Source organism: Salvia miltiorrhiza, chromosome 2 (genome assembly GCF_028751815.1).
Source record: "Salvia miltiorrhiza cultivar Shanhuang (shh) chromosome 2, IMPLAD_Smil_shh, whole genome shotgun sequence".
In the NCBI taxonomy this organism is placed as follows: Eukaryota; Viridiplantae; Streptophyta; class Magnoliopsida; order Lamiales; family Lamiaceae; genus Salvia; species Salvia miltiorrhiza.
The window spans coordinates 21,563,766-21,577,939 of NC_080388.1; positions in this window are offsets into that span (position 1 = coordinate 21,563,766).

Here is a 14,174-nt window from a genome sequence, read left to right on the forward strand (position 1 = left end):
CTTTAATAAAATAAATGACACAAGAAAATATAAAGTTCATATACATTATTTTCTAAATTGAACTTATAATTCAAAGTTATACCTTACAACTCTTGTAAATAAAATTTACAAATTACAACACTTGAATGCTAAAAAATAAAATTAAGGCAATTTAGTTTACAACTTTTAATTGGGGAAAAAAAGAAATAAAGGAAATAGAACTTGAGCTTAATTATAACATTTAAGTTATAATTGAGTTGCCTACGTATCCCGAAGGAATCAAAGTCCACGTAGTTCTCTTACCTTCGTCTTACCTTTGGTGACACCGCATAATCATGAAGTCTTCTACATGTCGAAGTCGAAGTCGTCGTCGAAGTCTTCGCCTTCGGTGCATTGAGATGACTCGCTCGCATCGGTGGTATCGCCTTCGGTGGTGGATATGGGGTACTCCACGAACAAATCATCCCATTTGTTTTCTTGCTCTCTTGCTTCGGCTAATGTATGATCTTTGAGCAATAGTTGAGCTTCAAGATTATGCGGTGCCATTTGGGATCTTCGTTCGTCGAGCATGTATCCTGTTTCGCTAAAAGCTTGCTCGACCGCTATAGTTGATGCCGGGACGGAGAATATCTCTCTCGCCATCACCGCAAGGATGGGGTATTGTCCTTGCTTAATTGACCACCAATTTAACACGTCCACGTCATTTGGCCATGCATTAAGTAATTCCCCTCCCTTTGGCTCCCTAAGGTATTCTTCTAGTTCAGAAAATTGTTGTTGACTACTACTACTACTTTTTCGTTAATTTTTTATTTTCACATTTTTTATATTTTTTTCTTTTTTTCCAATTATTTCATCTTTTCTAAAAATATTACATTTATTCATATCAATTGTTATTTTTTTCTTACGACAATAATTATTTGACCAAATAACTAAAATTAAAAGGCGGTTCTAGGCACGGTTCCACGGTTCCCGGTTCTAACCGTAGAACCTTCGGTTCACGGTTCCAAGGCGGTTCTGGCATGGTTCCAACCCGGTTCCCGATTCCCGGTTCCGGTTCGGAACAGGGAACCGGCGGTTTGAGAAATCGGAATCGTAACCGAACCGGCCGAGCACGGTTTTGGTTCCGGTTCGGAACCGTGTATCACGGTTCTGGTTCCAGAACCCTCTCGGACGGTCCGATTTTCCGGTTCGGTTCCCGGTTCCGGTTCGGACCGTCGCCGAAAACCGGCATTTTGAAGAAGAAAATCACCGACCTAGATGGCGACCGCCGTCTAGACCGCCGATGTCCCTGTTTCAGTTTTACGCTATGAGTTGCAAGTTTGGCGAGCGCTGATTCGAGGACGTGGGTTTTTCAAGGGCAAAATGGCGACCTGATCGGTGGTCGTCGATCGGGCCGCCGTTTCATCTGTCTTTCCGAGTTTTTACATTTTTTAGAGTTATTTTCGAGTTCAAACTCTGTATTTTACCCTGACACTATATATAGGTCTTTTTGTTGACCTATTTAGGGTTCCCAACTTTAGTTTTTAGATATATAGCTTTTAGTTTTCACAGTTTTCTAGTTTTTAGAGCTTGGATTGAAATTCTGCAAGGATTGAAGATTCAAGATCGTTCTTTCGATCTTATTTAATACAGTTCTTTCATTTGCTGTCTTTTTAATTATGTTTATGTTTTCTTTTGCTATGTCTGGCTATTTCTTTATCTGATTCTAGGGTTTGTAAATAGTTAACTGAATTCATGTGATTAATTTGTTAATACTTTTTCGCCTTCCAATTTATGATTCATAATTCCTGGTGCTTGAATTCTTGTGAATTATCTGATCAATAGTTTGCATGTATAGCTATTTGGTTTGAGACCTGACGGAGATAACTGTTTAACGGATTCAAGAATGGAGTCTCAGATGATATTATCCAACTTCGTCATTTCCCTTTCTCACTGTGGGATAAAGCGAAGTAGTGGTACCATATGTTGGATTTGTATACTGAAAGCAAGAACTTTTATGCTTGTATACAATTATTCCTGAGTTCACTATCTAATCTCATATCTGAATTGTTCATAATTACATATGTATGTCCAATTATCTCTATATAAGTAGATTATATGGTGTGTTGTAGATCACAGGAGACCATATAATCGAAATAACCTTATGAGATATAAAATTGATCACAGCCGAGACGACTCTAGGAAGAGTTGTTGGTTTAGGCTGCAGTATAGATGAAAGTAGTTTATCTTGGCTACTTGTCTATACTGGTGTGTGTAAACGTATTGATAGGATTACAGTGAGATGTATTCTTCTGTCTGACCTAAGTGAAGAATCAAGATCTCGGTGACTTAATGAGACCTAAATCCTAATAAGATTTCAGGTGTATATATAAATTTGTGTATCACTTTGACTTAATATGGGTGAGAGTTACATATTAATTTGAGTACTCTGTATCTTGTGTGATAGCAATTTATATATGACATTTGGTAATCTGTATTAGGTGACTGTATCCGGTATAGGATGATAACATCCCCTTAAGGAGCTCAAAAGGTTTATTTCACTAAACCCTGCAGGTTGATTAAGTTCAGGTACAATAATAATGTTGAGTGGTACTACTTAAGGATTAATAAGAAATTAATTAATATAAGCCGTCAGAAGCTTTAATTAATTAATGGATGTTGGATATCTTAAATACGGGGGTTCGATAAGTCTAAATACAAGCCCCGACTCTTCATCGACAATAAAGGGGTAAGTCAATATTGATTCTCTATTGGAATGAATTAATATTTATGAATTAATTGTGATGTAGGCTGATCATAAGAATTAATTCATTTGAGGCCCATCTTTATTCCTTGTATTTGATCCCTGGGATGGCCCAAAGACTCCTGAGCCCAGTAGGAGAAAAATAGCCCAACTCATAAGTCTGGCCCATATCCTTTATTTATAATTATAAATATACAGCAGCTCTCAGAATAGAAATAAGATTCACGTAATTTCATATTACAGAAATTAGGTTTTTCTATGAGAGTTGAGCGGTGCCTGTTGAGTGGGTGTTTTTCTCCGGGGAATCCTTGAAGATCGTTGTCCATCCGACGTCGGAGATTGAGCGAGATACAGTCTAGAAGATCAGAGCTGGAGTCAGATTTTCACAGGAAATTAAGTTCTGGCAGTCTCCGAAGAACGTCTATAACTTTCCATACAGAGCTCGGATTAAGGTGCACCAGGAAGCCATGGAAAGCTCTTTCGAAGATGAAGAAATCATATTTTTGGGAAAAATACAATTGGAGAACGTTTGAGGCTTCAAACGAAGGGTTGAAGTTGGCTGACCTATTCAGCGACGAATTGATGAATTCTTAGGAATTCTTCAGGTATTTTTGAACTCCTCGGTGCAGTATTTAAATTAATAGGAGCATGCTAGGGTTAATCGATGTATGGTGAATAAAGATAATCCAAGAGACGATCATCGGGCAAATTGAGTATTAATTAAGTTTAATATTCCTACACCATACACTGTACCTGGGAGCAAATCCTAGATGGGAGGATGTAGCACATTTGTTCCTACACAAGTTTCATCCTCTTGGCCTCACCCTGAAGATGAAGATGGACATTGTGCAGTTCCAGTAGTTCGAGGGAGAAACGCTGGGAGAAACATGGGAGATGTATCAAGAGAAGCTAAGAAAGTGCCCATCCTATGGTTTTGATGAAGGCACGCTTATAGTTATGTCCTACAATACGTGTGGGGAACGTACGAGGATGCATATGGACACAGCTGTGGGTGGTTCTCTGCTAAGGAAATGAAGCTTTGAAGCGATGGATATCATCGACAGTATGGTTGCCACAAGTTATCAATGGCCATTAGAAAGAGTTCACTTGAAGAAGGTGGCAGTTGCTTCCAGTTCTGATACTATAGCACTGCTTTCTACTCAGGTGGCAGAGCTGAATGCGAAGATCGATGTTTTGATCGTTGGAAATCCTGAGCCAGCTGTGAGAGACCCGACAGGCATAGAAAACGCCAATTACATCAATGGAAGAAACTATGGGAATTTTCAGCATGGTCAATATGGAGGGAATCCACCTTACCATTCCAGCAATAGGAATCACCCAAATTTTTCCTATTCCAATCCCAACAATGTGTTGCAGCCTCCACCTGAGTTCTCTATTTCTAGTGGATGAGTCATTAATGAGCCAAAGAAGAAATCGTTTGAGGAGATGATGCAGCAGATGTTGGGGAAGATGAATGGTTTGGAAACGAATGTGAGTGCGTGGAAGACCAATATGGAGACTCAAGTGGGTCAGATAGGGAATAATTTTTCAGCACTGTCCAAGTAGGTGCAGATGTTGGAGAATCAAGTTGGCCAAATGGCTAACCATGCAGCTGTGCAGAATAGGCCTGGACATACCAAAGGCAAGCAGAATGGCCAATGCAATGCGATTTTTGATGGCGCTCTGTCCCCAGAAGATGAGGAGACGAGCAAGGAGCATAAATCTCCATGTGAGAAACCATACAAGGCTCTTGTTCCACTTAGGGAATACATCCCAAAAGTTTCGTTCCCCCGTAGGCTGATGAAGAGGAAGGCGCTTGAAGAGAAATGTGTTGTGAAGAGGACAAAAAAGTGGACACTGAGGAAATCAAGCTGGAGATTTCCCATAGCAAAAACGAGAAGGAAGCTGCTAATCCCGAGAAGTCAGAGCATAGGCGTATAATGAAAGATCTGGAAAGATTACTCGAAGAATCGGACCGTCGTGCACAACCTTAAACTCATTTAAAGTTGCATGATGCCAAGGAGAAAGGTGAGGAGGTCAAAATTGAGCCAGAAAAAGATTTGTGCACTGATCTGCCAATGAAGCTACTTTCGAAGAAAAAAGATCCGGGTAGCTTCACCATTGAGTGAGAGATTGGCGGAAAGGTCTTTCCCGAGGCTCTTTGTGATTTAGGGGCTAGTGTCAATGTGATGTCTAGCTTCATTTTCAAGCGTTTGGGAATTGGAGATCTCAAGCCGACCTCGATGGTGATTCAGATACCGGACCGATCAATAGTGAAGCCGAGAGATAAGCTTGAGGACATCTTTGTGAAGGTTGACAAGCTTGTCTTCCCTACAGATTTCTTGGTCCTAGACATACCTGAAGATGCAAATTCGTCGTTGATCCTTGGTCGATCATTTTTAGCTACGGGGCGAGCTATGATAGATGTGCCGAATGGAAGTGTCATTTTTCATGCAGCTGATGCGCATGGGCCTTCTGCCTCTATTCGTGTTGGGTGGTCTGTCATGCCCATTGCGTTTGATGTTCATTGAGGCTATGAGGTATCATCGAGCTCTAGACGTTCAATTAAGCACTTATTTGGGAGGTAACCCAATTTTTACTTGCTTTATTTCTTTTGAATTTTTTTTTTGCTTTTTTTTTGTGTTTTGGTATTAATTGTTTCACGTTTTTGCTGCTTTAAAAAAAATCGGCTCAGGCAGATGGCGATACATAAAGAGCTCCAATGGATGTTTAGCGCTGATATGGGGGATCGTCATCATGACTTAGAACTGTGAGTATGCTAACCATAACCTTTATCTATTGTTCCCTCCAAACTTATTTTCCAGCTTTTACTCTTTAATAAGTTTGGGGGAGGGGGATGGAGATTGGTTGTGGTTTGCATTATTTTTTTTTTGTCTAGTGTGGTTGTTTTTGAGTGATTTTTTGATGCTGCATTCGTAGTTTGGCTACTTTGGGCATGTGCTTTATTGTTATTATTCGCAGACATAGTCCATTTGTTGTGCATGTGATGTATATTGCTCCATTAGAGAATTGGTAAGATGCCTGTGACGATTTCTGTGAAAATGGTGATGCCCGATTTTTCTTGATGATTTGAATATGATTTGAGCTGATTTACATGATTGATGAGTAATTTTAACTTTGACTTTTGACGTTGAGCAAGCCTGTGAGGATTTGAGCTATAAGTGTCCATTATTTGCAGTTTGTTCTTTGTTTTGAGTGTTGCCGTGCACGTGGTGATCTTCTAGAACTTGTCATGATTATTAGTCGAGATTGCTGTTATACTCAGGATTTTGAGATGACTTTAGGCTCTCTTTTGTAAGTCACATCTTTTCTCGAACACTGTCCTTGAGAAAATTATTCTTTGTTATCCACTTTGAGCTTAATTAGCCTTTATTCTCAAGCTGGATGATATGAGGTGATGAAGTTTGTCGGGATCCTTATGTGGTGAATTATAATGGGTCGTAGAAAGAAGGGATGAAAATGGGTACTATTCACTCTTATAAGTTCTGGAAAAAGTTGAAAAAGAAAAGAAAAAAATGAAAAAGAAAATGAATTGTGAAAGTCGAGTGTTTGTTGAAATATTCATAGAGAATCGATTTCGTTGGTTTAAAAAAATAAATAATAAAAAATAAAAAATGAAGAGCATAAAAGAGTGTGATCTAGTCTTGATTTGTGATGTTTAAATCCCTTGGTTGGAGTTGATTATGGTGATATAGTTAGGCGGGAGATGGAATTTACTCCATACTCGATAGGTGAAGTCTGGTGTTCTTGATGTATTTAAGTCACTTAGCCTATATTTTTCCAACCTTAACCAATGTCCCTACATCATAACCCAATTAAAAGACATATTTGATCTTATTCCTGGCACACTGTTAGAGATGGAGATTGTAGAAGCTTGGCAAGCCTATGGTAAGTGATATGTCTTGCATTGAATTCGATGAGAGTATACACGTCCATTCCCTCAATTGTGAGTTGAGTGAAACACTTTATCTTGAGAATCAATTGTTGGATGTCAAGGTTGATTTTACCATCGATTGTGTTTATTAGTGATTTTCATGTTCATATGTTGAGGAGTTGAAGAGATCTTTTAATTTATTTTTCTAAGGCATCGATGATCCAATTTTCTTGCCCATTTGTGTTCATTGTCTTGTTCTTCTCGTTGTTCGATGATGAACACCATCATAAGTTTAGGGGAGTTGATAACACTCATATTTCCATGGTTTTTAGTGTTCATATGATGTCAATTTTATGGGAAATTGAGTGTTAGATGATTGTTTTGTGCTTATATTGATTTATCTTGTGAAATATGATACTTGCTCGAACTTTGATAGAATTTACAGGAATCTTGAGATCAAATTTGGAAACATTGTCTGAAATACAAGTTGTAGTTCGTCTCGAGAGGAGTTCCTGAGCATAAACGAATTGCAAATCAAAGTTTGGACGAGAAAGATATGGCCAAAACAAAAATATCGCGCGCAACAGTCCAGAAACGGCGACCCACTGGTGTAGGTAGCTGAAAACCTGCATTTTGAAGAAGAAAATCGGCGACCTAGACGGCGACCACCATCTAGACCGCCGATGTCCCTGTTTCAGTTTTACGCTATGAGTTGCAAGTTCGGCGAGCGCCAATTTGAGGGGTTTTTCAAGGGCAAAACGACGACCTGATTGGCGACCATCGCCGATCAGGCTGCCGTTTCGTCCGCTTTTTCGAGTTTTTACATTTTTTAGAGTTGTTTTCGAGTTCAAACTTTGTATTTTACCCTGACACTATATATGGGTCTTTTTATTAACCTATTTAGGGTTCCCAACTTTAATTTTTAGATATATACTCCCTCCGTCCCACTCCAATGGGCTCACTTCTTTTGGGCATGAAGATTAAGAAAACTTACTTTTTAGTAGGAAAGTGGTAGTAAAGTGGTGTGGTCCACACCAATTAAGTACAACTTTTTTACCCAAAAAGAAAAATGAGCCTATTCGAGCGGGACATCCCAAAATGGAAAATGAGCTTATTGAAGTGAGACGGAGGGAGTAGCTTTTAGTTTTCATTGCTCTCCAGTTTTTAGAGCTTGGATTGAATTTCTGCAAGGATTGAAGATTCAAGATTGTTCTTTCGATCTTATTTAATACAGTTCTTACAATTGTTGTCCTTTTAATTATGTTTATGTTTTCTTTTGCTATGTCTGACTAGTTTCTTTATCTGATTCTAGGGTTTGTAAATAGTTAACTGAATTTATGTGATTAATTTGTTAATACCTTTTTGCCTTCTAGTTTATGATTCATAATTCCTGGTGCTTGAATACTTGTGAATTATCTGCTCAATAGTTTGCTTGTATAGCTATTCAGTTTGAGACATGATGGAGATAACTGCTTAGCGGATTCAGGAATGTATGATATGATTTTAACCTTGAGACCTGACGAAGATAGGTGGATCATAGGGAGCTATTCTTAGGAGCTATTGGGAGTTAGTAGATTATCTTGAGACCTGACGGGGATAGATAATTTACTAATCTACGATCTTTGCTGCTCTGACGAGAGTATTTGATTAAATGTGTGATCTTTCATCATAACTGGATTAAACTGGTAAATAGGATTAATAGATTGATTGTGTAAATTTGGTTAATGACTTAACTTCCCTAGGATCAGTTGTTTTATCATTTGATTTTTATTCGTTGAATTTATATTTGATTTTCGTTCACTTTGTTTTTATCTTAAGAGCAACACACCTCTACATTGCATGGTACATGACACACACCCGTCGTGCGGTGCGAGCAAAATACTTGTGTATGCCCGATACAGGCAATACACGCTCCTACGTCTCACAACAAGAAACAAGTCTTAGTGGCAAGTGTAGGGTCGAATCCCACAGGGAGTGAGGAACTACTTTGTTCTCCAACGACAAACTGAGGTGTCACAGGTCTCAATCTGTATACTCTGCATAAGAAATTAATAAGATCAATAATAACAAATGGGTGAGGTTATTCGGTTAGGTCATAACTGTTGTCAACATTCGTTTCGGTCATAGGTAAACTAATAATCCGTCCATGATCCATATAAACCCAAGGCGTGGCCCAAAGACATTGGGGCGTTTCAAGGGGTTGTACTTCACATTTAGGATGGTTGATCCCATTGTGGTCACTTGGTCCGAAGGTCACACATTCCCCGGTCACAAGGCAGTGCTTCACTTCTCCTTAGATGGTAGTCATACCCGTTACTCACCAAGTATGACCCTCACCAACCTTCTTTCCCGAGGTCTCCAACTCTGCACTTTGAGTGACACATGTCTCCTGGACACAATCATTTCCGGCTTGTTAGCCGACCAGTCATAGACATGATACGGCGCAGAAGTTGCCTTCCTCGTTTGATAACCATGGCTTTATGCCTCGTCACAGTTGATGGATAGTCTCTAGAGAAGCCCAAGACTGAGAAGGGACAGTGTATCCCATCAATCATTTCCCCACCTTCTGGATCTACAACGCCTTTTGTTGACGCTGCTCAGCTACTCGGTCTTGGGTATACCGGTTGTCACACCCTGGTATACCCTGGCCTTTGCTTGACATGAACAGTGTTTTATTGAACGGAGATCACCCGTTAGGCCCCTACTGCCCATGGTTTCGAACAGATCTTTCCGGAACCACGAGACTCAACCGAAAGAACAAATGCCTCACGAATGCTTACATGTTGACAACAATTATTTCCACCCCTAAAACCTCACCTAAGGGATTACTCACACATAGCAAAATTCATAAATGCAAAATGAATAAAACACATCATGTAACAAAAAGGAAATACTTGATTAATAGAAATGGTACCTACGGCCTCGAGCCTTGAATCTTGTTCGAATGAAAACACAACGAAAATAGGAAATAATACTGGAATGTAAATTGTTTGGATGCCACACACGGCAGGATTAAAGTAATAATTTAAATAAAACAGAGTTTCAAAGGGCCAAGAAGTTCTTTCACGCTGCACACATCCTTCTTATATACTGCTGCATGGTAAAGGTCCAACCCCAGCTGCGCCAGCTTCATATCTTCATCGAGATCTTCTTTCCTTCTTTAGCTCAATCCGTGATTGATCTGATTGAAGATAGCTTCCAGCTGCTTGCTATAGTCAACCTTTCCCTTTCTTCCAATGCTTCTAGCTCCTTCCTCCTCCTTCTCTTTGCTTCCTCCAAATCCCCGAGATTCACTTTTCTTTTCTGGCTTTGGCTGTCTGCTTCTCATGGTAGTGGTCAGACGGATTGCTTCCTTCGGTTTGATTCATACCAGGTGGGTTGCTTCAGGTTCCCATGCCCCAAGTTAGATTGGAGAGGTACTGCGGCCGAAGCTCCATGCCGGTAAACACGACATTGCAATCTGGGCTTGGTAATGCCCACTTCCAACCACATTCTTCCCGTTTCCGCTCCACTGGACCTTCCTTCCTCAACAACTTCGTTTTCCCCTGGACAGACCTGAACTGACACAAATAAAGAGAAAAATAGGGCCAAATGGCCCAAAAGTCGAAGACGCATCAGTACACTCATTAGTTCCTAAGTACTACACTGATGAATGGATTCAAGGTGGACGAAACAACACTCGAAGGGTTGCTCCTAATGAGGATGAGGAGGTTTCAACAAATATAAATAAAAGTTTGCAAAGACTCTTCCCCGTTTCAGATGATGCTAGGAAAGTCTTTTTGGAATATGGTACGTTTTCTAGTTCTTTAGGGAGCTTTAGCGAGCCTCGTGTCATTGCTGCAATGAAATATAAAGAACCATTGTCGTGGTGGGCCAACTATGGTTCATCAACTCCACTGCTGCAGAGTTTAGCTTTCAAGCTTCTTTCACAACCAACTTCTTCTTCTTGTTGCGAGAGGAATTGGAGTACATTTGGCTCCATTCAATCTGTTAAAAGAAACAGGCTTAAATCTAAGAGATTGGAGGATCTAGTTTTTGTTCACAACAACTTAAGATTGTTGTCTCGGAAGATGAAAGAGTATACAGAAGGACCTTCCAAGTTTTAGGATGTTGGAGGAGACAATATTGATGGTGATAATATATTGGAGATCGCTGATCTTTCCTTGAATGAGCCAGAGATTGAAGCTATTGCATTTGATCTTTAATTTAATTTTGTTTTTAATTTAAGACTTGTTATTTTGATGTTTTTTTATTATTTATTTTTGACTTGTTATTTTGATGTTTTTTGGACTTTTAAATTATGAATGCACTTCACAATTTATAATAGGGTTAATTGCCCATAAAATACTGAACTTTCATCCAATTCTGGTTTTGCACACAAACTTTGAACTGTGGCGTGATAATTACTAAACTTTTGATTTTATTTGATTTTGCTACTAATCCAAATTCCAGCCAAATACCAAGCTAATATATAATATGGTGTGCCAGTTTTGACGTGGCGTATTTATTCTTGCGTGACAATTAGTTGACAAAATAATATTTTTTATTTAATTTCTTATCAATAAAAAAGAACACAAAGCAAATAACTCAAATTGTCAATAATTTAATATATCAAATCAAATAATAGTATTATTTTAATTGAATTATTTCAATAATAATAAGGGGATTCTTCGAATTTAGGTGTGTCAGCCAAAGAACATTTTAATTATCAATAATTTAATATATAAAAAATTTATTTAGCTAAGTAATAAAGTTTATTAAATTTTCATTAACTAAAGATTATTTTTTATATATATAAACTATACATATTTATACTATTTGAATGACTTCTATTTTATATTTTAGAGTAATCAATTGTGTAATAGTGAACTAGAAAAAAATTGATTTAAACTTGACAATTAAAAAAATATTATTATTTGATTTGATATATTAAGTTATTGACAATTTGGATTATTTGCATTGTGTTCCTTTTTTTTGTTAATAAGAAATTAACAATAGATATGTCGCGTCAAATATTAAAACGTCATATTACCCTGATATTTGACTGGAATTTGGATTAGTAGCAAAATCAGATAAAATCTAAAGTTTAGTAATTTTCACGCTACAGTTCAAAGTTTGGGTGCAAAACCAGAATTGGACAAAAGTTTAGTATTTTATGGGCAATTAACCCTTTATAATATGTATATATATATATATATATATATATATATATATATATATATATATATACACACACACATATATACATACATGATGAGGAGTAATATATGCAGAGCAGATGAATGGGCTTGGACAGAGGAATCACTCGGGTCAGAGGAATCGCTGAGGTCAAAGGAATGCTCCACTCACATACAGTCAACGGCAGAAATGACCACTTTACCCGGGAAGCGTCAGAGCAGAGGAATCCAAAACTCCCCGATACACACGGTTCTCTGTCTCTGAGCAGAGGAATGAGCGAAAGCAGGCGAAATTACCATAGTACCCCTGACCACGCGGGGAACGTGACTTCAAGACTGAAATTACTATTTTGTCCCTAAAGTGTATTCTATAAATACCCATGCACTTGTACCATGTATTTTGACGCGCGCACTTTCTCAATACAACGAAAAACTCTTTTTTGTTCTTGGCAATTCAATTCCACTCAACTCTCTTTCGATTCTCACGTTCGATACTAGGTAAAATTCACAATCCGATCATGATTCACCGGTTAAGACACTACCCACTCAATTACGATTCACCAATACAGGGTTTGGTTCAAGTGCAAACTCTATCTTACGGTGAAAACTAGATCCTATGAATAAACACATAAAATACGTGAACAAGAGATAGTCAAATCGTGAACAATTAAATGTTCACGTGTATAAAAGATTCAATCATCTTTGTTCATGTATTTTATGTATTACAATGGTTCACAACTTGATTATCTATTGTTCACGTATTTTATGTGTTTGTTCATAGGATCTAGTATTCACCGTAAGATAGAGTTTACACTTGATCCTTCCACTATATATATATATATATATATATATATATATATATATTTCTATTTTCCGTATCCCCGTACCCGTGTCCAAAGTTAGGACTGTGTCCCCGTATCTAAAATTTTTAAAAATTAAGTATCGAACACTCGGATCCGCACCCGTGTCAGGATAACTTACATCGAATGTAATGATACTTGCCATTGATGTGTTCCATAGATTGATGACATCTTGAATCTTTGCTATTCGTAGTAGCAACCTCGTTATCACAACAAATTGTGATACACTTTGGCAAACTAGGAATCACAGCTTCACAAGCTGCTACATACTCGGCTTCCATGGTGGATAGTGAATTGCATTTCTGCTTTACACTTCTCCACACAATGGCTCCACCCCCAAACTTAAACACCATTAGTTTATCCGATAGAGCCGAAATTCCAGGAACCTTAGCTCTAATACCAATTGAAGGAACCATATTGTGATGTATAGTTCGTGTGGCCACGATCCATTTCGGATATCAAACGAATAACTACAAAAACTACGTGCCTACAATAAGATAATAGAATCTTATTTGCAAATTCGGCGATGATCGACTCCAGAGTTGATCTTCCAAGTTGTTCCCATGGCAAGACTTGACGTTAGATGGCAACGATCTTCAAGTCCTCTCCCTCTTAGAAAGCGCAGCCCTTTCTCTCTCTATGCTCTCACAGATTTCTCTCCTTTTCGTCATACTTAATGTCACAAGTAATAAGGTTTAGAGTTTTCCTATTATTTATACTATAGGTATTAATCATATCTAAATAATAAGTCCATAAACTTAATTAAACCAAACAAAACCCAAGGCTTAGTGAGAGATAGAGGGGGCGGGCACTCCATAAGGAACTATGCCTTTATTGGGCCAAGTGGGGATCTACCAGCTTGAATAAAGTTTGGGCCTCCCAGTGCTGTATTTCCTTATTCAGCCTAGAATATAAATCGAGACACAAATATTAATTTATTCCACTAGAAAATTAATACTCCCTCCGTCCACCAAAGATATGTCACTTTACATTCGGCACGGATTTTAATAAAATGTGAATAATATTGGTAGTGGAGTTAGGGTCCCACTTTAAATGTGAGTGGAATAGTGTGGACCATACTACTAAAAATGGATGTGGCATATTTTTTGTGGACGGACGAAAAAGAAAATTGTGGCATATCTTTGGTGGACGGAGGGAGTACTGAATTACCTCTTTATTCTTTAGGTGAGTCAGGGCTAGTATTAGACTTAATTTATCTCAGTGTTTAATATATCCAATATCCATTAATTAATTAATTCCTCTGATGATCAATTAATTAATAAATTAGTCGTTTAATTGTAAACGACATCTCGAGTGCTACCACTTAAACTTATTATCGTATTGGTACTAATTCCACTTGCAGGGTTTAACACGATAAACTTATTATGTTCCTCGAAAGTATATTATCATCCTGTTATTAGCAGGACACGAATCCTTATTGCAATATAATCACATATGAAATAATAATTGCTATCACCCAAAGTATCGAGTATATTGAGCTTCAATAGAGCTCTCACCAT